Consider the following 24571-nt stretch of genomic DNA (forward strand, 5'->3'; position numbering starts at 1 on the left):
ACATCTCTCTATAGTGTTTTTTTCTTCGCTAATGCTTCAATCAATAACAAATTATTAGCTTGGTTGAGTTGTAAATCAACCATACCGCCCTGCAATCAATTATCCCTCTCACTACAGCTGCTAACTAATTAGGCAAATGCACAGAGTGCCCATGTTTGTCATTGCAAACAGTGGAGTCAACAGGCCCCGGCTACTGCCAACAAACAAGAGTGTTGATGAGACAGGTGGAAGTTTTCAATGTTCCCTGAACTAAAACCTGACTCAGCCAGGCGCCATGCCAAAGTGCTCTCTGTTAGGTTACATCCAGAGTAAAAATCTGCTCTTCAGATCAAATTTGCAGATTAGATTAAATTTGAAACCAACAGGTGAGGGACCAGATGAGACAAGGGATGTTTAAGCGACTAATTCCTGTATCGATTAAACCCAACTCTAAATTCAGACTACTTGACTAGTCTAAAGGTAAGAAAACATTCAGAAAGTAGTCTAAATTTAGCACAATTTATTCAACACGACTAATCACTGGTGCACAGTGTCGATGTGTTAAAAAATGTCAAACTGGTTTGCAGAGTGTGGCTAACTCTTGTAGAGCTAACATTGCCAGCTTTCTGTCCTCCTTGCAGGTTAACTTCCTCATGACTATGCTGAATGCCAGTTCAACAAGAAACATCCTACATAACCTTACCTCCATTTTCTAGATCAAAATACTGCGGCACTACAAGATACTGCTATCTGTCAACTGTGCTTGTTAGCTTAGTAGAGTATTTTTGTAAGAAGCCATTATCCAGAGCTACAGCCCTAGCTAGTGGCAGGCGGCTGCATTACAGCTTACACACAACATTTGACTGGCTTTGAAGGATTTTTATAAAATATTAATAAAGTTTAACCAGCTAGTTATTCACGTGCTGCCTCACGCAGGTGATGACATCAATCACTTAGTTGGATGGTATTGCACTTTGCTTGATTAGACAATGAAATGTGATCTAGTTTTAGTAATGCACCTATCAGTTCCAAGTCTCTCTATCGTACAATGGCTTCTTGATGGATCTTTAAAAGTTTTCAGACTAAGTAAGCAAATGAATAAGTAAAAACTTATGGGTTAAGCACTTTTTGATTTGTTTTTTACATCAAACAGAAGTTCAAAAACTACCAACAGAAAGCACCTACGTAAAAAAGGAAGAACTTTCAAACTTTCAAAAGCATTTTCAGAATGCATAACCATACAAGATGAAAGTAATGTACGTATATAAAGGGCATAAAGCGGCCAATCACCACTCACCATAGCCCTTGACATTAAAGAAATGCCAACTTAAAGACATCTAGCCAATAGACGATGGGTTTATTGTGCTTGAAGCATACTTAAAAGCCTGGTGTTTATCTTTCATATCCCACAAAAGGAAAGTCAACAGATAGATTATAAAATGTAAGACATGGCCTTTCTGAGGCAGCCACACATTCAAACAGATATAAACTTGAAATGATGCATATGTGTCATACATATTTTCATTCACATTATATCAAGCTAAAATGTCACAACAGAATAACAGCTTGAATCTCCTCAGCAGGCCACTTGAGCCTGCAGCGTTATGCCTCTCCAGCAGGCAGATGTCTCATTTTCAAAGACTGGTTTGTTGTTTACAGAGCAAGCATGACCGTTTGAGTGTGCCATCAAGCTGAGACTATCAAAAATGAATGATGCCATTGTGATGTCTGCATGCTCTCCCCTCCTGCCTCTGACTTGACAAGTCCAGGGTTTATCATGTGGGTCCTGTGTTTGTTTTCTAGACCCAATGTGGTTTTAAATCTTTCACCTAAAAACCTCCAGTGCTGCACAAATTTGTTTTGAATCTTTGTCTACCATCATTGATTAGGTAAATTACGGCATCGGCTTGAGGTCAATAAAGAGTTGGTGTGTCCCATGGCTGAACAACAGATCTGATCATTGACTGAGATAAAGGGGGAAAAACAGAAAATGTACAATGTTTTATGTCCCAAAGTAGAAGCTAAAAACCTCTGTTGTAAAAACAGTTCATGGTCATACCTAACTGTCTATGTGAACTGCCCCCTTAGTGCTTTGCTGTTTAACAGATGTTTAAAAAAAAAGAAATTGTCCTTTACAAAAAAAACAAAGTCTTTGATTGATGACGAATAACTGCTCTCTTTTTTGACAGACAGTGCTCCAGCAAGCCAATAACCAAGTAAACTGCCTTTTACCCCTAATAGCCATTTGCTGATTGTCTGCATTTGGGTTCTATTACCTGTTACCAAACCTTGGCAAGATCACATAACAAAGTGATCTGAGAGTTCATGTGACACTCAACTGCCAAGCTCAGTTTTCTCAAAGGAAAAAGGTAGTTGACAGACTTCAGTAAGGGTTCCATAAGTTGGACCGAAATTAAATTGCACTTGAAAGCAGACAACAAAAACTCTGACATTGATTGTTTAAACAATACGTTTCACTGATAAATAAATCACCCGTTTTTTTTGGACGGGATAATTAATCAAAAAGTTAATTCAAGTTAAGTCAAGAGTAATTGGATTGAGTAAAATTGAAAGAAAAGCTAATTCTATGATTCAAGTTTCTAAAAATGTGAATATTTCCTGGTTTCTTTACTTCTCTATGACAGTAAACTGAATCTCTGGGTTGTTAAAAAAACGAGACATTTGAGAATACCATCCTGATGTTTACAAAACACTGATCGACCTTTTTTTCACATTTTTGATACAGACCAAACACAATAAATCAGGAAATAACAGATATCAACAGCTTAATAGACAGATGACAGAGAGGAAGTAATACGTGTCAGTTCTGTTTGACATGAGGCAAAAAACTTGACATTAACAGGAAATTGTCTGAATGGGTTATTTTAGCTCAGTTGATTACATGTGGTGTCCCTCAAGGTTCAATCCTTGGATCGTTTTAGTTTCCAAAAAAGTTTTGGAAAATGTGATATTGTTTCTGCTTTACAGTATGGACGTACAACATGATTTTACGAATGTCCAATATTCTATCTGAAGGTCTTGTAAATTTGTATTCAATGGAAGTCGAGTTAATAAAGTTAAATCTGAATAACTGATGTTAAAAACATCTATGAAATACTTTAAAATACAGTTTTCTGAAGCCAATATTTTTGGCAGAAACTATATTTTGCATGTCTGAATACTTAAACTACATTCATTCTTACTTTTTAGACATGTTCAATTCTATATTATACCTAACAGTAAAAAGAGATAACACTGGGAGAGGGGTAGTGCAAGATATCCTAACATTAAGCTTCCGGATGAAATTAAACCACAACAATTATGTATACAGCACAGCCCCTTTAATTATTTATATAATTCTGAGTGGAGTTGTCAGGTGATTCAACAAAATTAAATTACTGAATCCTGAAAGTCAAAGGCTCACTCCACAAATCCTCTCATTAGTCTAAAAGCTAGACTGAGAGCAAACAGGGCGGGAGATCGTGACAGATGACCAGAACTCTGCAGTAAGTTCAGACTTTGGTGGATGTGTTATCTTGGCATGGACACCCAAAAAGGGAACTGTACTGTCAGCAGCACAATGAGTTCAGAGCAGGGATGTCAAAAAAATGTGTAGAAGTCATGTCAGACACTCAAAGCAAACCCAGATGCACACATACACACAGCAGATCAAAAAAACTGGCGAAATCCAGCCATGGACAGCTGGTCACACACCATATTGGGTCACAGCGAGTGGGCAGAACTGACACATGCTGTGTGCCAACATCAACTCCTGGGTGTGTGTTATACTTGTATGCAAGTGTGTGTGTTTATACAAGCATGGCTCTTCAAGGCCACTTGAAAGAGACCTGACAGAGTCCATCCAATTTCCCATCCCGCTGTGTTCTGGATTAACAGCAGTTTGTCAGCAAGGAACCGGGACAATCAATACCATCGGAAGAGCTCTCTGTATAAACACTGGCACACACACAGACACACACACAGCGGACACTTTTGAGAAGAGTCGCTGGGCCACTGTTTACCTGACTGCCAGTCATTCAGACTTCCTGCTGGATGCAATGAGTCAATTAAAGGTGCAGTATATGCTGAGGACTTACAGGCTACTTATGATTGAGCTAATAGATGTCCAGGCACGTCTTTTTATCAATAACTTTAGGATCAGAGAGGAGAAAGATTTACTGCCGTATTGCTGGGAAATGGTGTTTGCAGAAGAGGAGAACATCTTTTAGACCTTTTGAATACCATAATGGAAAAATCGTGCAAGTAAAGAAATGCCAGCAGTAATACTGGTAAAAAAAAATCAATATGCTCAGAAAGATGTTTGGTGATAGGAATAGGGCTGCTGTAAACAGGTAATGCTCCTCACAATGTAAAGAAACAGAATTACCACTTTAGTGCTGTCTCTCAAATTTAGCTGACATTTAAGGCAATACTTGCATATTCGCTGTATGTATATATCACATGTCATATTTTCTTTTCTGTCAAAAGTCAGAGGTCAAAAGGAAGGATTTGGTTACATATTTGCGCCCCAATTTTTAAATTAATCTATCAAAAATCTTGCACTTGTTTTCTTTAAGCCAATCAAACTGTTGCGTCTTATATCATATAAGGAGATAGAAGCAAACATTCTGGTAATGGCATGCAGCAAGACTGAATGTCAGCAGCTTTCTGGAAAAACACAAGAGTCACTCCAGACAACACTGAAGAATCTTCTTGAATGTCTTACCAAAATGAACATACTTATTGTGCTGTGGCTTAAAATTTTGACAAGCCACTTAAAATTCACTCAAACGGAGAAGATGCAGCGTTTCAAAGACTATTTTTTGAGGCTTTTTGCTTTTTTTCTTGATAGGACAGCTTAAGAAACAGAAAATGTGGGGAAAGAGAGTGGGGAACGACGTGCTCCAAACAGCATTTGACCAGAAGTCAAATCAGTGCGATGGTGACTGTAAACTCTGTACATAAGGCTCCTACTCTACTATCAGAGCCATGGGTTAAGTTTTAATGTAAGTGTGGAGGTTAGATAACTCTCCAGGAAGAACATTTAACAGCATATAAACATTCCTGCAAACGGCTCTGAGTCTGCTTTGACATTGTTTGATCTCAAACTCCGACATGCCCCTTTAACAAATCGGTTTACATTTCGTATCATGTTGACAGTTTTCATTGCACAAAGGGATAACTAGATCGACGTTTCAGTTGGACCCTGAGGTCAAATAGCGTCTTATCAAGTTGTTTTATTTTACTTTACTTTAGAGTCGGAATTTCTGGGTCGATAGAAGATTTAGCTCTGAAATGAATGTCATGTTCAGTGAGATTGAACAATGACATGCTTCCAAACATTTGGAAGCACTTAAGAAATGATGCAACCTGTTGCAATGGTTGAAAAGAGAAAATCTCATTTTGGCATAACAAGGATTATGTCATACTCTATGTTAAGAAAGTTGAGAAATTAGATACAGATGACATTTACCATCTCTTATGAAGTACATGTGTGTAATTTAATGTGTCTCTCTATGAGGAAGGCCTCTCAGTGTCAAGCAGTCTAATGCAATACCATAATCCATGACCTCAATAATAAACAGAATGTAGAGTTAGAGAAAGAGTAACTTTCTCAGAGGTGTCAAAACCTAACTAATGAAAAGCTCTGCAGCACAAATGACTGCAGATTTGTTGTATTGCATAACCAAATAATTTAGCAATGTGTCTAATTGAATGCTTTTTGATTGTTTAATTTCAATCTGCAATGCAATCTGTCAATCTGTGCAATGCAAGGTCAGAAACGTTTCATGTGACAAATTGCTATTTCCATAACGCAAAAATATTATATATCCTGTGTAAATGTGTCTCTGAGTCATGACTGTCTACAATGAGTGAGAAGCGCGAGTCCTGCCGACTGTGTTGTTGTGGGAGCTGTGTTTACATCATGTTTACATGGACGGGACGAACGGCTCATCCTCTTGTGTATAAAGCTGTTTAAGTCAAGGACCAAAAAAAAAGCAAATAACATACTCACTGCTTATTTGGATGTCATGTAAGAGTTTTTAGATCACGATCATTCCGTGTGAATTCACACGTAATACGAAGCTACAAGCTAACAAAAGTGTGCTAACATTAGCCTGCTAACAGAAGATGCAGAGCGCATTTTCTTCCACAATTTGCGCACAAAGGTTCCATTATGGTGCGTTCCATTTGATTACTCCTTTGTACAAACTCGAGTGGAGGGGGGTTGGAGGTGTGTGGATTGGGGAGAGCGGAGGCTTCAGAATAGTGGAGGTGTGGCCAAACAGAAGTTTGTTTTGGTTTCATGCTGGTGCCCAAGGGCGACATCTACTGGATCAAAAAGTCACAAATTTTTCCTTTGATTCAACATATAAATACTATATGATACAAAATGGACCAACCAAACACTGTACATAGTAAGATTTGTGATAACTGAGTAAATTAGATTTCTCACCTCAGGCTTTTTTTTCTGCCAATTTAGAGCAAAGTCACAATTACTCCTAAATGTTTAAAAGCCAGAGGCAGTGCACTTCTCACCAGAATGCTTCAGCTCGGTGCAGCTTATCGTAAACAACCCAAAGCTGAACAATAAAGTGTAATTCTTCCCTAAGTCTTTTTTCCTCCTCCCAGTGGCTCAAAATAATAAAAAAAAAGACTACAGGTCCTTTCTTCTTCTGATCATTGTGGAAGGCTCAGCCCAGATAAACAAGGTAAGCTCTCCTCTTTAAAGAATCTTTTCCACTCTTTACCCAGATTGCAGCCGATGCATCTCGACCTCTCCTGAGCACAAACTCTCATAAGTCCCTGCCAATGCCAAACGCGTATCTATGGCAACAGAGCGGGAAGTTGGTACTCAAGCAGCGGGAACCAGGTTGAGTGTATTTCAGCACAGACCTCGACAATCTCCCGGGGGAAGCTGGATGGCGAGCTGCCTGCTGATGCAACATGGTATGAGGAAGTGAAGTGCTTTGGACAATGAAGTGCTTATAGAAGGCACATGTATGCAATATGTGTTAAAATGAGGTGATAATTATACGTGCATATACTTTATATGACATGTGTTAAGTAACATTTTGTAAAGTGGGCAAACAGAGAGTAGAAACTTTAGGCTTAAGAGGAAACAAATGTAAGGATTTAAAGATTCTGGAAGCTAAGCTTTAAATAGTTTTTTAAAAATTTTTTATGTTTTGAATCTTATACAAGAGTCTCAACAAAATGCAGCCAAAAATAGATGCATAAGTCCTCAAATTAAACACAATATTTAAAATAAGATTGCAATAATATCTCAGATGTTATGGATGCCTAGTATATATATATACATAGGGCCTTTAATGACATAGTTTGAAGGCCATTGTGGATTTGGGTTTTTAAGTGGCTTTAAAATGAGCTTTCCATAAAACTAAACTCTTCTCCCACCTTCCTTGTTCATTAAATTGAACCTTTGATGGCTCAGCCTGACAGCCCTGGCTCCAAATGTTACTGTACCCCTCTAGCTACAAAAAAAAAAAAAAGAAGTTCAGGGAAAAAGGCTGGGCATGGGGCCATAACTACTGCTTCTCAAAACGTGTCTGTGCAATTGTCAGAGCACATCACATTCCTCGGTGCATCGGGCCTCTCGGCAGGTGTGTCGATCCTCCTCGTACCAGTCGTAAAATCATCTCCCCTATCTCATTTTTAGCCCCCTCGCCCTCCTCCTGCTCTTTTCACTCTTTGCACCCTGCTCCTTCTATTTATTTCTTCCATCTATCCAGAGACACAGTTATGGACCAAGAGTTTTCAGGGTCTGCTGCACCTTTTTGCTGGCCGTTTGCTGCTAATATTCAACCTTGCCTGCGAGGGGAGTACCTCTAATTACAACTCAGTGCTAACTCCCTGAGCTGGATCTCATCTGAATCTGTTACGACACTAATTAAATTGCTTCCGGCCCACAGAGAAGTATTCACTGCCCATAAAATAGACTATTTTATGCCATTTTGGAACAGAAAAAGGAAAGATCTGTGACCAGGGAGGGGAAATAAATAAATCAATGTTTGTTGCTTAAAAAAAAAGGTGTCATCACTTTTAGCATATAAAAAACATAATTGGTCATTTCTGCAACAAATCTCCCACAGGGGGAATTGTTTTCCTTTGCTTTGATTTTTAAGAACCGATTAGACGTCATTGTTAAGCATCCTTTCTGCAGGATTTCAAGTTAAGCCTCCCAGAGCTTTAAATGCATGAAAAATGTGTTGTTCCAACAGATCCTCCCAAAACTCATCATTAGCAAGCACGGCACAAGAATGCCAATACCACCTCATCAGAACGCTCTCAGGAATTGTCTCTGGCACACAAAAATGAATTAGAAACAGGAGGAAATAACACCTGTTACAAACACAAGATCGATGCCTCTGAGTGTAAATCAAGCCGTTTTTTGTTTGTTTTTAAGCAGAACAAAATGCAGCAGAGCTAATTTCACACCTGTCACGTTGTCCCCCAGAACAGAAGAGGAACTCCGTGGAAAAAAAGCAGTACAGTATGTGTGCTAACATGTGGCTCCTTTTAATGAAACTAACAAATCAAAGCAACCTTACAGCCTCGTGATAAACGCTGACAACCCCTCCTTGGATGCATATTGCCACCATATTCCCATTCCATTCAGCCTCTACCCACTCTCGCCCTCAGGGGGTTTGGTCCAGCCGGGGTTACATTGACCATGTCGAATTCAATTCAATAGCTCAACCTCACCAATCTCTTTAATGCTTCCACTTGGATGGAGGGGGGGGGGGGGGGGGGACAGGGGCCTCATGGGAGGCTCAAGGGAAAGGGGACCGAACATGTAGATAACACTTGGGGGAAGGATGCAGGAATGTGCGATGAAGATAGTTCTAGGGTGAGATAGAAGATATTTTTTTCCGTCTTTTCTTGGGGGTAAAAAAGGGGGTGACAGAGGGGTCATCTTAAGTTATTGAGTCGCTTCACTCATGCTTGAGAAGGCAGGCACTACCAGAGAAAGGCTTCTATACGAGGGAGGGCTGACCTCACAGTGGAGAAAACAATGTGTGTGTGTGTGTTTGTGCGTGCGTGTGTGTGTGTGTGTGTGTGTGTGCGTGCGTGTGCGTGTGTGTTTCAGGGACAGCATTGAGTGACAGGGCTGATGATGTGGCGAGGTTGGCAGGCGCTGTCTGGATTATGTCCGATATCAAATCAGAGGCGGTGCTGGGATGGAGGCATTATGGGGCCTGAGGGAAGGTGGCATCTGATACACTCATATAGCTGTGGAACTGTCAGCTGAGACGAGATGAGAGAGGAGGCAGTGTGTGTGCACACTGTGTTCATTTGGTGTGTATCTGTGTGCAATCTGAAGGATTTAGAGAGATAAACCCGCTCTGTATATAATACCTGAATCCCTGAGTCTTCCAAGTGCATTGTTCTTGTTTCATAAGGAATCATTTTCTGTCTTCTTTATTTCTATTTTCCAATAGATTTAGTGGAAGTATCTGCAGGTTTACTACGCAAGAGTACCAGCATATAAAACTTCAATACAAGACGAGACATAATCGGTGTGCACTAATGACTAATTTGTTCTCCCCAATTAATAACTAGTGCCCTTGACTTCCAAAATCATGTCCTGTGATTACATAATGAGCCCTCTCATATCAGGCTAATAGCATTAAGTTGCTCCAGCAGCAGGTCTCTGTGGTGATCAGTAAATAGAAGAGGAGCACACAGAGAGTCAGGAGCAGACATTCACAGGTATTGGTGTCCTTAAATAACAGATATCATTCCCTAAAAGTAATCACAGGTTGTGTCAGTGTTTTTATTTCTTATTTTTTATCTTTTAAATCAGCTTGAAAGTGAATATGCTAGCAAGAAAAAAAAAAGTGATGATTTGCAATAGTTGCAGCTTTTCTGTTCTGTATAAATCAGAGCCTACCAGATGAAAATGTAACTTTATATTCATAGAGTAAAAAGAGTTACAAGTCTGAAAAACACTAGTTTAAATGATAGTGTGTGGGTAGTTGCAGCAATTTCAACAGATTGCAGAAACAACCATTGCTCTATTCCAACGAGATTAAAATCCACAGATCAGCAACAGCTCTGTTTAACAACTGTTTCTCCTACAAAGTCGCAGCAGCAGCAGCAGCAGCAGCAGCAGCGTCCAGTAACAAGAAGCTCCTGATTACAGCAGTTAGCTTGTTTCTGATTTCAAAAATGGGACCCTTTCTTGGAAAACTTTTAACTCCAAAAAACACGGAATCAACAAAGCAAACAGATGTTTGGCTTTTTGCAGAATTGGATTTGATTATATTCCACTACAAATGGCAAGAAATCAGGAACAGATTCCACCTCAAGTGATTGGATAAGAGTTTGATTGAGGGGAAACGGGCTTTGGGGGGGAAATTATGGCTATTAATGGTCAGTCAACGGCTAATCAGACCGCTGTGTTATTATGGTTTGATTGACACATTGTGAAGAGGGTGGCAAAGCATGAGAACCCCTCCACACATACTCTTCCACACTGTTGAATGGCTACAATTACATGTAAGATCAATAAAATGCACTGGAACCCCCCAACACACACACACACTCAACTGTAGCCCCCTCTTCAAACACACACCTGTAACAGGCGGCCATCTTCCCCCTGTGCACATCCCCAGTCTGTAATAACACACTCTGTCTGGCCCTCAGAAACTCTATTATGATTTCACTTGGCACTGTCAGCCGCAGTCGCACACCTTCATTCACACACACACACGCACAAACCATAATGTGATATTATCGACTGCATTTCTCTCTCAGTCTACCTGATACTGTTTCATTGTGTGGACCCGGAGCCCCGCGGGCCTCTCTTATTGATTTGAACTCACCCAACTAGTTCAGAGAAGTCGCAGGGAGTAAGAGACTGTTCAATTTCGGCCACCGGTTTCACATTAGAGAGTAACTTTATAGGCTGAGCGCAGATGTGTCCCCGCCACACGAGTAGAAGTGAGAAGCGGTTTGAAGAGAGCGTAACTGTCGATGGTGAAGCATCAAACGCTGCTGCACAACACTGAGGTACACGGGAGACTAGGAGTGCCCATTTGTGACGGAAAAAAAAGAAAGTTAGGACAATGATAAAAGTAAGCAGAATGTCAAATGTTAGGATATTGGTAAAAAGGAAGCACTAATGTGTACATTTTGAAGCATTTTTATCCCACAGTGTTCTCCGCTATCTTCCCCGGCCACATAATAAGCTCTTCTGTCATTTCAGATCCTCCCTCCTGCCCTGCAGTAACCTTGTGTTCCTGGCAATTTCCATCACTTGGTCTCACCAACCCACCTGCACACATGCTCACAGTGCATCCTCTTAGCCTTGCAGTATCATCCAATTTCTTCTCTGCAAGAGTATGCTATGTACTTGCCACCTGAAGCAGTTTTCACATATGCACTCCTCAATTTGTAGAAAATTTCAAGGCAGCCTGCCACTGACAATTTCCACAGTTGTTGTTCACATATGACCCATGGATGAAGTTTTCCTAGTTGGCCGGAAGGGGGGGAAAGGGGTCTCTGAAGGCAGGACATTATGTAGAAAGGACGCTGCGTTCATAACGTTTGCAAAATATTGAAGATTGGCCACCACAAGGCTCCCCCCCGAACACAATTAGACTGATTAGCAACAAGAGCCAGGACACCACAGGGGCCACCAAGCAGGAACCCCCTCCCAACCGCAGCGCCCTGTCCAGTCTGTCCAACAACACCCCAGGAAGGCCGCAGAGGGAGCGCTGGTGTCCCAGAGTCACTCAGCTCCCGCCACCCACCACACCCGCACGTGAAAAGGGAAAGGGAGTCTGTAGAGAGGGAACAGGGAAGGAGGCTGAGCCAGGGCCAGAAGCCTGTTTAGGCCAGAGACATGTCTCTAATCTTTTGTTTGTTTCTTTTGGAAAAAGTTGTGCTCTAACCTCTTTTGACCTGTAAAATTGTTCGAATGAAACATATTGAGAAGAGAGGAGAACTTCTTTTTGCTGGAACTTCTCAAGGGTCAGTGTGGGTTTGCAACCTTTACTGACTGGCCATGCTTCTTTTTTTTTTTTTTTTTTATGTTATGTTATAGGTTAAAAGGTGTTCAACACAACCTTGAAATGCATTATTTGCATCCAGTATTCAGGACATATACTGATGTAAATTCTTGTGCATTTCAGCCTTCAGAGTTTTGGCCTTTTCCCCGTCGTTTAGCGCAGTAATGTGTCAGAGGAGCGAGGTCAGGCGGACGGGGCCCAGATGATGGGCTATTAGAGAACAAAAAAAAAAAAAGGCAGAGACATGAGGAACCACTCAAACAAAAGCTCCGTCCAACACATTTGTGGCCTGACACCGCCACAAAAGAGGGGCGTCCAGTGTTCTGTGAGGGGGCTGTTAATTGGAGAGCCAAAGGTCAGAAAGAAAAGTGGAGGGGGGGGGGGCTCAGAGCATTTATCCAAGCTGTTGTGCCTCTGTGACTTTGTCCTCTCATTCAATGTACAAAAGGCAAACTGCAAAGGTGAGAGATATTTGAGTTTCTTTTAGGGGGGAAGAGTGACTATGTCATTTTCAGATGACGTTTGTTTACCATGGCATTTAATTGCAACTTATTAAGTAATTTGACAAACATCGTATAGGCTTCACCCTCCTCACTGTGAGAATTTGCAATACTTTGATCAGTTTATCACATACTAACTGAAGGCCTCTGGGTGCTCTGCAGACTAAACAAGCTTTCGTAAAGATGAATCCTCAGGGAGCTTGCAGACACACGTATAGACCAAACAATTAATTGATAAAGAAAATAATCATTAGTTGCAGCATGACTGACCACAGACACCAGTTTTAAAACAAAATGCTGCAAGGTCCAGCAATCCTGGTTCAGGTCATGTGTTGCACTTTTTATTCTGATTAAATTGCAGCTAACTCCCACACACAGTCTGGATGCAATGTTTCGGGGCATTCAACAGGCAGTGTGCAGGAGACACACCAGCCACCTATGCACCCCTCTTATGAAACATACAGGCATAAAAAGTATTTTCTACTTATTAATAGTGGTATAAAATGCTGGGATGATGCTTACAAAAACATTAAGAGCGCTGTAGAGTAACTCGTGGAATTTATGGGGATGCATGTCATATCTGTTGCCAATATATTTGTGTCCAATTATGTTATAATGCAATTTCTAAATGCAGCAGAGTGCATTAACTCTGTGACAGTGAATGAAAACTGCCGGTGTAATTATATCACTGCCAAATAAATGACTTCAAATGAATGCATTACTGACTGTTGGCATTTTAAAGCAACCGTAATAATTAAGAAGAATGTCAGTTTAAAGTAAGGTGTTTTTTTTCCCGATAACTGTGGTTTTCATTAATTTAATAGGCATAAGGAAAAAAGGTCAATTTGAAATATTTTTTGCACAGATTTCAGGTCCAACAATTGTCGATTGTTGATTGTTGATTACAGTTGTCAAGCAATTAAACATCAGTGCATCTTTAGTTCACCCTCCACAAAATCCCTTAAAATCACTGGTGGTCTCTGTTTTTTTACTCGATGGCCGTGCCTGCTTTCAGATCTTTCAGCGCTTGATGTTTGGCTGCTAAATGCTTTAAACACGTCTCTGTGACGGGTTACAGACGCAGCAGGGCAAAGACGACAGGAATGATAAGAGCTGATAAGAACAGATAGTGGCCCTGACACTATCGCTTAACTCTAAACATCGAAGGGGGAGGAATTTCACAAACCGCGCGAGGAATCCTAAACCAGGCCCGCACATCAACATGAGGCTGACTTAGAGTGAGGTCTAAGAAGTCTGAAAAGAACCACAGGACTGACTCATTTTATTCACCTCTCAGTGACTCTGCACCTCCTGATTTACACACGACCAACAGTTAGGAGCTGTGGAGCATGCAGCACACTGGATAAGGATAATCTTTCCTTTCTGCTATGGGAGAGCGATGCGGGCATGACGCAGCAGCTCGCACTTATTAGCGTCGGTCTCAAGGACGAGTCGAAGCGTTCTGTTGTAATTAACTGGAGCAGACACTAAACAAAACGTGAACAAAAAAGGCAGAGCAACGCTTTGTAATTAATTAGCAAATCTATAGCATCCGACTTCAAAGAGAACCTAGATCAAAACGGATCACTACATATGATGATCAGGCTGCAGAGGTGCACGGTGTGGGGCTGCTGCAGGTACGGGATGCAAACACACACGCACAGAAGCACACAAAACTGCAGATAGTTATGAATTATTTGCAACAATGTCATCAGTATGATTATTAAATGTCTAAATATCCAGAGTGTTTGTGATGATGATAAATCAAGTATTAGTAGATGGGGTAGTGGCTCAGTCGGTAGGGACTTGGGTTAAAAACCGGGGGGGGGGGGGGGGTCACTGGTTTAAGTCTGAAAATTGGTCTGGTAGCTAGAGAGGTGCCAGTTCACTTCCCGGTCATTGCCAAAGTGCCCTTGAACAAGGCACCATGCTGTGTTAAGCTGGGGGTCTTTGCAGCCTCCACCAGGACATTTATGCACGATACAAAAACTTGTTTCCTTCATTCTGGATCAGTTTTTATCTGTAATAATTTGTGCCTTAGCTTCATTCATTCATAGCCCCCATGAGTTGTGTTGCATCAGTTCATCTATTGAAAAGCGCTCTGCTATGTATGTTTAAAATCAGATCTGCGTCTAAAGTGTCAGCGAACGTTCATATCTGCCTTTTCTCTGCATGTCTTTAAAACTGTCTGTGTGCTGTGCAGGGCATACAGGTAGAGTGCACAGAGACTTCATTAGAGCTCATTCCCTCAAAAACAGCTGCTGGAAACCCGACCGATGACAGCGCTGAGACCTTAATGCGCAATAAAACATGAAATATGACTTAAGAAGCACTAAATACCTCCTTGGAGCTGCAGAGTTGGTGATTTGGTCTAAATTGCAACAACTTCCATTTTACATGGAGATATTTATTTCATAGCTCCTATAAAAACTTGTTTCTTTGCATTACATGACTATAAGATTTTAAAGTTAAGAATAATCTTAACGATGAAAGTTACATTCCAACCAGGAGTCTACAGATGTGACCCAGCTGTTGAGCATCAGTCTGATCTTTTTCCGGTTGCTGTCTACCTCCAAACAACAAGTAGAGCTTCATACTTTAATCATCAAGGCCTGATCTTTGTTTGTTTGGTCTGATCAAGTCCAGTATTCAAATGCGTCCCATTTTCTTTTTTAATAAAACCGACACTCGCATCAAATGGAAGCACATTTAAAATGATGAAACTTGTGATTGCGATTCATTTGTGCTTCTAAAAACACCGTAAAAGATTCAATAAAATAAGAAATAAAAGCAATATAATTATGTTCAATCTTTAAAAGGGCCCACCACTTTCTGCTGTATCATCCCAGGTGATCTGTATTCATATGTGCTCATGTAGCAACTAAGTCTTGTGTTTGTGAAGCAGGCATTACCCCGTGCCAATTAGAGAGAAAGAGGGGTGTGTGGATTGTTATTAGCAGTAGTGATCTCCAGCCGTGATCCCATCAGCAGCAGCCAGGCTCAGAGACAGACAGCAGGGCAATGAAAGCAGCCCTCAGCCTGTCGCAGAGCCCCGCAGACCTGGCTGGATTCAATCCCACAGTCTGCCCTGATCACTCACCCTGGACGCTGGGCATTAAGGGACACCCATATCCCACACACACACACACACACACACACACACACACACACACACACACACACACACACACACACACACACACACACACACACACACACACACACACACACACACACACACACACACACACACACACACACACACACACACACACACACACACACAGCCTGAAGGTTTAATCACTCTTTCCACCACTGCCCCTCGAGAAACAACAACTTTGTTCACAGCCTGCCAACTTCTCAACTAATCTGCAATGTCACCAAAACACCACCATCCATTGAATAAAACTGGGTGTGTGTTTTTTTTAACCAGCAGTAAACCTAGAACAATGTATTCATCAAGTTTCTACTTCTTTTTGGCTCATGTATACATTAGAGACACCGCACTGTTTCCAACACTGAACTGCAGATTAGCAAGTTTGGAAAGTTGACCAACAAAATCTGTGGACTAAAACCTTTAGTCCTTAAGAAAATCAGTGTTTTTACAGTATTATTGTGTTTAAAGTGATGTTTAACACTTGACACTTCCAACTATGTCACTCTGAACCTTAGCTACAGCTCACCAGTCAGTAACAAAGATCGCTCCCCAATGACATTTGAGTATAATATCAAAAACGAAAAGGTTGAATCCAAACAACGACTTTCTTTTTATTTGACATACTGATAGTTATGATGATGAGGCTATTGTCAAAAATGTTTGACCATATTAGCATGGCCTTGGAATTACAAAGGCTGTGTCCACTTAAATGCGGAATTTTTGTACACAAAAGAAAACCCATTTCAGGCACTAATCACTGACCAATAATGACATCATTGTTCAGCTTCTGGATTTCAGTAAAAATGCCCCAAATATAAACTTTCTATGTTTCTGTGATAGTGACCATTGGATGTACACTATTTTTCAGAATGCATTGTGGGATGCGATGAGTCTACTGTATTGGGTTTGTTGATGCTAACTCAGAATTTGGACAGCATTACACTTTTAAGAAGTGAAGGATGATAACACATCAAATGCATTCAAACGCACAACTTTCAAAGTCATTGTGTAAAAATCTGGAAAAAGGTTACAAAAAACAACTGTTGCAGCACTTTGTATTGAATAAGTCGTGTATCAGTTAATGCTAAAATAAACTTGAAGAGCTATATCTTGCAGTAGCAGCCGTTGCACACAGTCCTATGTGGCACATGAAAACATCTGATAAGGCTTTAGAGTTATTTTTGAGAAGATTTTTAAAAAATCAAACTGAATCTGAAAATGTTTCAAATGAGACTTTTAAACTCTGGAAAAGACCTGTTTTTAATCTTTCATCTGAGCAGTCTGGAGGTAAAAAGTTGAAGTATTCTGTTCCCTTTACAAAGTTATCAACCAAGAATGTTCACCTGCAAGTTTTTAAATGATGTCGTCTGACCTAACAGGTCATGTCAAGTTGTTTTCAGCTTCTCAGTTGTTGTATTTTTGGAGTATACTTCTCAGAGGCCGATCAAACAGTGACTGTATTTTGTAAGAAGAGATTTTTCTGACTGAGCTTTAACATGATACATTCTCAGGGTTTTGAGGTCTTCACCATTCATAGAAAAATTAATGAGTTTGGGATTGACCTGCTTTGGAGTGTTTACCTGTGGCATTGTGTCTCAGTACTCCGACTGTGTGTTTTCCTTCCCTTTTGTTGAGGGTCTGTTTAACCTCTCTGGGTGATCTTTTTTTGAGCAATCAGCCATGCCAACAGCTCCTGTTTATGACAATGGCCCAGTTTCTCCAATGTATGCCCACATCTGTTGCTGCTACAGGAAACACATCACTCCGTAAACCTGGCGTCAAACGACTCGTGAGGCTATAGCTTTAGACAAGCTTGCATTTATTCAATAGAAATGTCGCATATGTACCACTATATATTTGCATTCCTTCAAAGGTTGCTAGAAAAAAAATGAAGATGCAATTTTTTTTTCACATTTTTCATTTCTACTCTGTCCTATTTCCTTGACACAGAGCAGAGAGAAACGCTCTAATAAACCCTTCTGCGTCTTTGTCAGCTCTCTTCCTCTCTCTCCGCTGATAGATCTGACTGTAACTCTCCGGCACGCACTTCCAATTCCCTACAGAAACAAGCAGCTTTGATTACCAGGTAAGATCAGGACTCATTGGATTTTAATGCACCATGGACTCTCAGGCTCGAGGTTTTGTCCCCTTTTCATGTTTTATTCCTAAGAAATCCCCCCCCACCACCCCCACCGCACCCCAAATGAGATGGTGATGATAGCTGAGCACCTTTTTTTTCGCAAAGTGTGTCTCATTATTAATTCCATTATGGACGGTCTCTTTGCATGGATCCCCATTAGACAGAGTCAGCCCGCTAGAGCACAGCAGACCTCAGGTTTAATTGACACCGTGGTACACGTGGGAACATGGAGGACGGCATGATCTGAGTGCATGACTGATCAACGCAAATGCCAGCCTTCTCTCACAGGAGTCTGAATTTAAACGAAGAACGGAGCAAATGTTTGAATTAGTATTCCAACAGGGAGAATGCTGAACTGGTGGGAAAACAGGAAACCTTTACAGTTTGAAAATGGACGGACCAAAGGTAAAAAAAGGAGGCGGTGTTAAAAATAACGACTATGATGAAAATTGAATTCTTTTAGTGGTGAAAGCGAAGAACAACCTCGTTTGTGTCATCAAGCTGATGCTGTTATATCTCTACATTATGTGCAACGAAATGACAGAAACTGGGAGCGCCTGTTGGCCCAGCAGTAAGTTCATGCGCCCCATATGCAGAGGCTGTTTTCCTTGAAGCGGGTAGCCAGGTTTCTGGCTCTAGCTACTTTTCCGCACGTCATTCCCCATTCCCCCTTTACCCAGTTTCCAACTCTATCCACAGTCATATCTGAATAAAGTCATAAAAGGCCCCTAAAAAGTGTTAAAATCAGTAGCATTGTTTATTGCAACTTGTAAACACAACATTCAAACTGGGCCTCTCACCCCCACAAGCGTACACCCACTGCAGGACGTAGCGTTACTGCTTGTACCTATATGCAAGCTATACCGCACATTAGCACAAGCTAACCATCGATGCTTGGCACCTGCATGTCCAACAGAAAGCATGGTTAACCCTTGTGTTGGCTACAGATTTACTTCTTTTGCAGTTTAAATCTAAGACTTCTATCTTGTCAAAACCTTGAACGTTCCTTGACGACATCGAAAGGTTACACGATTTGTAGTTAAAAACTGCGCAAAACCACAATGGGGACAGAGATCGGCCACATTCTGACCACATCAGATTGTTGTTTGGAAAATACAATCTAAAAGATCTGACAAAATTACAACCATACCTCTAGGAACACTTGACCGATGTACAGTTGTTCAGAATTAGAAGAATATGAAGAAGACTCCAAGAAATGACATCACAGTAACACTACAAAGCTGCAACTGCAGTGCCATTGTTTCTTTTTTGTGAGCATCAATCTCCTGCTTCAGCTGATCTACAGTAATATTTTACTTCCAATGACAGTTCATCTAAAACTGAGCCACATCTTCAAGGCCTCACACCATAATGACATAGCAGTGAAGTGTGTCAAAGCGATCAATCACAGGCAGCCTGATGACAAGCTGGTGGCCGCTGTTTAAAGAGCTCTTTGTGTCTGTGCTGTGTCGGTGTTCGGAGTGACACGCGGCACAGACGACTGACTCTGAGCTCAGGGCTTTGCTCATTCACACTCTACACAGACCTCTTGTCTGAGCTCTTTACAGGCTGCTTCGGTGCAAACTGTTTCTCTGGCAGGGAGTATTTGAAAGGAGGAAAAAATGGCTCGTAAATTGGGAATAGATTTTGATTTTATTGTAAATAAAAAAGTAGACAAGTAAAAACATGATTGGAAATTGTGTCTGATCACATCTCAGGAAGCAACTGAATGGCAATCAAACAAAACAGCAGACACTGAAGAATGAAAGGTAGCAATCAATAAAAAAATAAGGACTAGAAGACAAGAAATGTATTCAACATGGTCAAAATTTAGGATGCTTGCTTACCATCTTTTATTCTGTGTGCTCAATTTTTCTTGCGCTGCTTTCATGGCACCAATCTTTAAAATCACAGCATGCATACAAATAATTAGAGGAAGATTTGTTCACGATCAGGTGGACAATTCAGCATCCTACAAGTGGCAGAAAATCTCACATTAGCCATGGGACAGAGGAGCAACTGAGCAGCTGGTACAACAAGTGCCATGACAGCCTAGAGACCCTTCCATAGAAACCCCAGAGGATCGGAAATAGACAGCGGAGCATGAAGCAGAACTCAAGAGATCTACAAGCATGCATCATGAATCAACAAGAGGAAGCTGGCATGCAAGGAGGAAGCTAAATGATTCCAATTCTGATTTAGTTTCATGTACTGTAAGATCTTTATCCTACAACACTGGCACATTTCCACTTTCTTCCCACAAGGGCTCGGTGATAGCTAAATTAAAGATGAATGAGTGAACAAAATAATCAATAACAACTGCGCGTACTTAACAGGTGACATATTGTGATAAATACATTTTACCATGTTTTTATAACACTAATATGTTTCCCTAGCTGGTCTACAAACCCCCCAATTATGAGAAAAAGTCAATCCTCTTCGTCTTTTGCTTGAACCACTTTTCAGAAAATGTGTGCTCAAACAGGCTTGGAGATTTTCCCTTCGTGACATCACAAAGGGCAGTAACCCCTCCCCCAGGTGGATGGCCCTCCTACAGCAAGGCATTTTTTGGCCCTCTAAGTCTGCCTTCTCAACATACACAATAGGGTATGGAGCAAGAAAGCTCATGCCACACCCACTTCTAGAGGGGCGTGGTCATTAACACATCTCATTTGCATTTAAAGCTACAGACACAGAAACAGCCTATTCTGAGCAGGGCGGAAATAGAGGAGATTATAGGCATGATCAAATACACAATCAGAGTGGATTAATAACAATAAACCTCATGACATGTTTTGGGGAGCTCCGAGATTTATTTAAGCTGGTTGAAAAGGAGAATAATATTTGACCTTTAAAGGCAAAGCCTCATTCCAAGCCATATGTCCAAAACCTTTGAGACCAAGATTCAGATTGTGTTGTTGATTTATGAATGAATTTAAAGTGGGGAATTTGAATAACTACTATATGATAAGAGGCCTTTCACTCAAATGCAGCAAGACATAAAACAGAATTTGAGTATTTAAAGATCAGAGATAAAATACTTTCTTAAATGCTGCCTCAATAAATAAATAAATAAATAAAAGAGAAATGATAATCCATTTCCATAAACATTCAGCAGGTTTTTAAATGCTAAAACCACTGACCGTGCTCTTAAGTGTAAACACTTGGGCATTTTTATTGATGGTAATGTGTATTTAAATGCCAACAATAATGCTAAAACTGCAGGAACAAGTTGCCTCTCCAATTACATTAACCACAGAGCACACATTTTATAGCTCAGCATGGTTATTATTTGATAAAAGGAAACCTTTTTCCAATTTTTTTTTTAATTTCTGCATGAAGTGCTGGATAAAAGCACTGCAACAAACTTTCTATATCTCACTTTAGGGGGGTCCCGATAGCCTAGCGGTTATGACAAGTCCTCGTCACAGCGAACGCAGGTTCAAGTCTGATACTCTTGTCCTGCCTTAAATCATTCATGAGATACAGTTCTTTATTCATAACTCATGGAATGCTACATGAATTAAGTCCTCCTACTTCAGCCTGAATATGATAATTCATGTACCTGTACAATAAAGAGTAATAGATGGATCACATTTAAAAAAGGCCTTTTGGGTGCACGCTGGCCGTCAGACGTCAAAGCCACAGCTAATGATCTACCTTAACTTCACTTTTAGAGACAGCATCCCCATACATCTATCCTTTGCAAGTCTTAGGGTCATCATTAATGTTGCCGAAGGCCGTAGCTTCTCAAGGAAACCATCACCATACACATACACATTTTGTCAGTGTCCCAACAGCAGACTGTGCTTTTTTTGTTTTTCTGTCTCTGTACAAACTGAACAAAGTTGTCGGACTGGGTTGAAAGGTGCAGCGTCTCTGTGTGCGGTACCAACGAAATGACAGTTTTATTTATGTGCTTGCTCTCCGGATCAAAGCAAATCCATCAGAGCCTTTGTTGTCAGCTGTACCCGCTGGGCGGAGATGTATCACGCCCAGGAAGGAAACATAAATACACTTTCCTCACCCACAGCATCCACCTGCTTTACAAAATGTAACTTTACTTGGCACTGGAACTTTCTTCATGTTAATGCTCACAGTAAGTGTTTTTTTATATTGCTTTGATGTTGCTTTTCTAATCTGTAAAGGCCAATTGTGCAATTTAAATTCCCTAAAGGGCAGCATGATTTATTCATTTCTGCTTTCATAATTCTTCCAGTTAAACTTTAAACACAATAAGCGACATGTTTAAAGGACCAGTAAGTCAGCGCCGTGCCAGGCAGCCGCACTGGAATCCAATACAAATCTTCTGAGTGTAATTAAATGAACGCTTATGCGCATTCTCAAAGCCTTCAAAGTGTTCTGTACAGCAGGCTGCAATCTCAGGACTCAGCGGTCACACACAAAGAAGGAGACGGCAGCAGATGTGTCCGTCTCCGCTGATCACCGAACACTCCAGTGAATCCACTTCAGACGCTGCGAGACGGGCAGCACAGGTAGGAGGCATTCCATTAAAGAGCAGCAATGTGTCTCCCCTGTTGATTACAGAGCATTGATCGGGGAAGAAGAAGTGACTGATTTGGAATCCCGCTGGTGGATGAGCGGCTGGGCGTGTGTGATGGAGAGAGGGCGAGGGAGAGCGAGACAAAGCGAGAGAAAGAGAAAGAGCGAAAGCTGTGGTTCACACCAAAATCCATCTTATTGGATTTTAGCAGCGAGCATTCATCACTCTCTGCCTCTGTGCTACTTGGGGATTGGCTGCAAAACTTTAATAAAAGCTCGCCAGCCCACCCTGCACAAACACACAGACTGTGGAGAGAGAGAGAGAGAGAGAGAGACTTTGTGATTCCAAAAATGAGGAATTTCAGTGAAGGCATTTATTTTGTTGTTATGTAACAAGCAGGCAAACAGCTTCCTTCAAAAGCCTCCAATTACAAGCACAAACTGAATAATAAAAAAGACTAAATAAAAGACGCTTCATGACACCGTGTAGGCCATCACCATGCTGCAAGCGAGCGCATTGATGTCTCTGAGGGAGTTCAGTGTGCGGGTGTGCTCCGGTCTCTGAGCTGTCCAGAGGAAAAAAATCAATTTCCGATGATGCATCAGCTGGAGTGAAGCCGCTCTTTGCTTTCTTAACAAGTCTCCTCAGACTCTCGCCTCTGCCATCACACAACACATGCAACAGGTCAGCGGCGTCGGCGTCGACGCCTCAGGGAAAGACCAAACACTGTTACCTCAGCGCTAATTGGTCTGATCTGTGATATAATAAGCATCGCTGAGATTTACAGGGACGTCACATTCACCCACGGATTCAATACAAAGCTGGCCCAGACTCCCAAGAAACCAATACAGATGAATTCATTTCAGCTTGGATATTTCCAGTTTATAAATACTTCTTGAAAATACAGGCTAAACAGATTCTAAATCTGTCATTAGCAGCACAAACAAGAAACTTTTTTCACCTTCTCACAAAGGGATCTGATGAATCAGCCGCTCATTTGTACTTTTTCTCACTGAAATACACAAAAAAATACTATTTCAGAACAGAATGCTTAAAACAGAAATAACAACATTATCCTCTCCAGAAATGTATTTGGATTGGAAATACAGTTCAACTAAAGTAAAATCAAGTTGACCTTTAAGCCTTATTCTCACAATCACAAAAGTCCTGAAAAATTCCGAAATATTTCACCACGATTTTTTTCAAGCCAGCCCCCTTTTAAGATTTCTGCCAGACATTGATGTCCTGCAACCAGGTTGAGACCAGTTTGATCATCGTGCATGTAATAGGAACGCTTCATTATGTTTCCTGCGGTCCTAGAATTGTTTTCTCTGCTCTTTCAATAAAGTTCAAATACATCCACCAACACAGCATTGATATAAAGGTAACAAAAAACTGTCATCATAGTGTCTGACTCTGTTGCCACTGATGCCAGTCGACCATGTTGCATTGTCCTTTTTTTTTTTTTACGTCATGCCTCCAGAGTCCCCTTTACATGTCCGAAAGGGAAAAACTTCCCCACTCCGCTGTGTGTGTGGTATATGTGTGGTGAAGCATCTGAGGAAGATTTCAGGGGCAGCCTGCATGAGATTTTCTAGAAAGTTTCAGAAGTGCATGTGTGAAAACAGCTTTACAGGTACAAGTCCTAGGATTTATTAATGTTTTAACTTCATTTCTAAAGTTCTAAAGCAGATTAAAAAAAAAAACATCCTCTGTCTCTACATTTCAGTATTATTCATGCCACATAATAAATCCTCCTCAGTTCATGTTTTTCTCATGCCAGGCCCTAATAGGCTTCTGTGATACCGTGACTCAAAAAAGGGAACTACAGACTACTTCGGAAATTGTATGTCTTCTATTTCTCAAGATTGCCTGCTCCTATAAGTGTGCATAATATATGAGCAGTCTGTTCTCGGGCAAGCACAGAGTGTGTTGTCTGACCCATCTCACATCCTCCACTTCAAGTATGAGCTTTCACCATCTGGCAGATGATACAGAGTCCCCCAAAGCAAATTGAACCGTCTTAAAGACTCTTTTGTACCGACGTTGATCGGAATTCTAAATTCTGTTTAGACAGGATGGGGTGTGCAATACATCATGTTTTTTTTTTTCTCTTACTTTTGTGTTTTTTGTGCAATATATGTTGTTGTGTTTTTTGGTTTGCACAGGTACAGTATGTTCTTTTCAATGTGGATTGTGTTTGTATCTATTGTTTTTATGTAATGGTTGTACTGTGGAGGCAGCAGAATGTTT

The 24571-nt window shown here is 40.9% G+C and overlaps 1 protein-coding gene across 7 annotated transcripts in view; it reads right to left on the reverse strand.

Moving 5' to 3' along the window:
- Nucleotides 1–24571, reverse strand: part of sema5ba (sema domain, seven thrombospondin repeats (type 1 and type 1-like), transmembrane domain (TM) and short cytoplasmic domain, (semaphorin) 5Ba) — a 182480-nt gene that overhangs the window by 110104 nt on the left and 47805 nt on the right. For 2 of the 7 annotated variants that reach the window (XM_065961972.1, XM_029280655.2), the window contains exon 3: nt 19662–19714. The exons of the other annotated variants lie outside the window; for them this stretch is intronic. The gene's annotated coding sequence lies outside the window, so the exon portion shown is untranslated. The remainder of the gene's footprint in view (nt 1–19661; nt 19715–24571) is intronic. 7 annotated transcript variants of the gene reach the window in all.

This window comes from Labrus bergylta, chromosome 13, assembly GCF_963930695.1.
Source record: "Labrus bergylta chromosome 13, fLabBer1.1, whole genome shotgun sequence".
Lineage (NCBI taxonomy): Eukaryota > Metazoa > Chordata > Actinopteri > Labriformes > Labridae > Labrus > Labrus bergylta.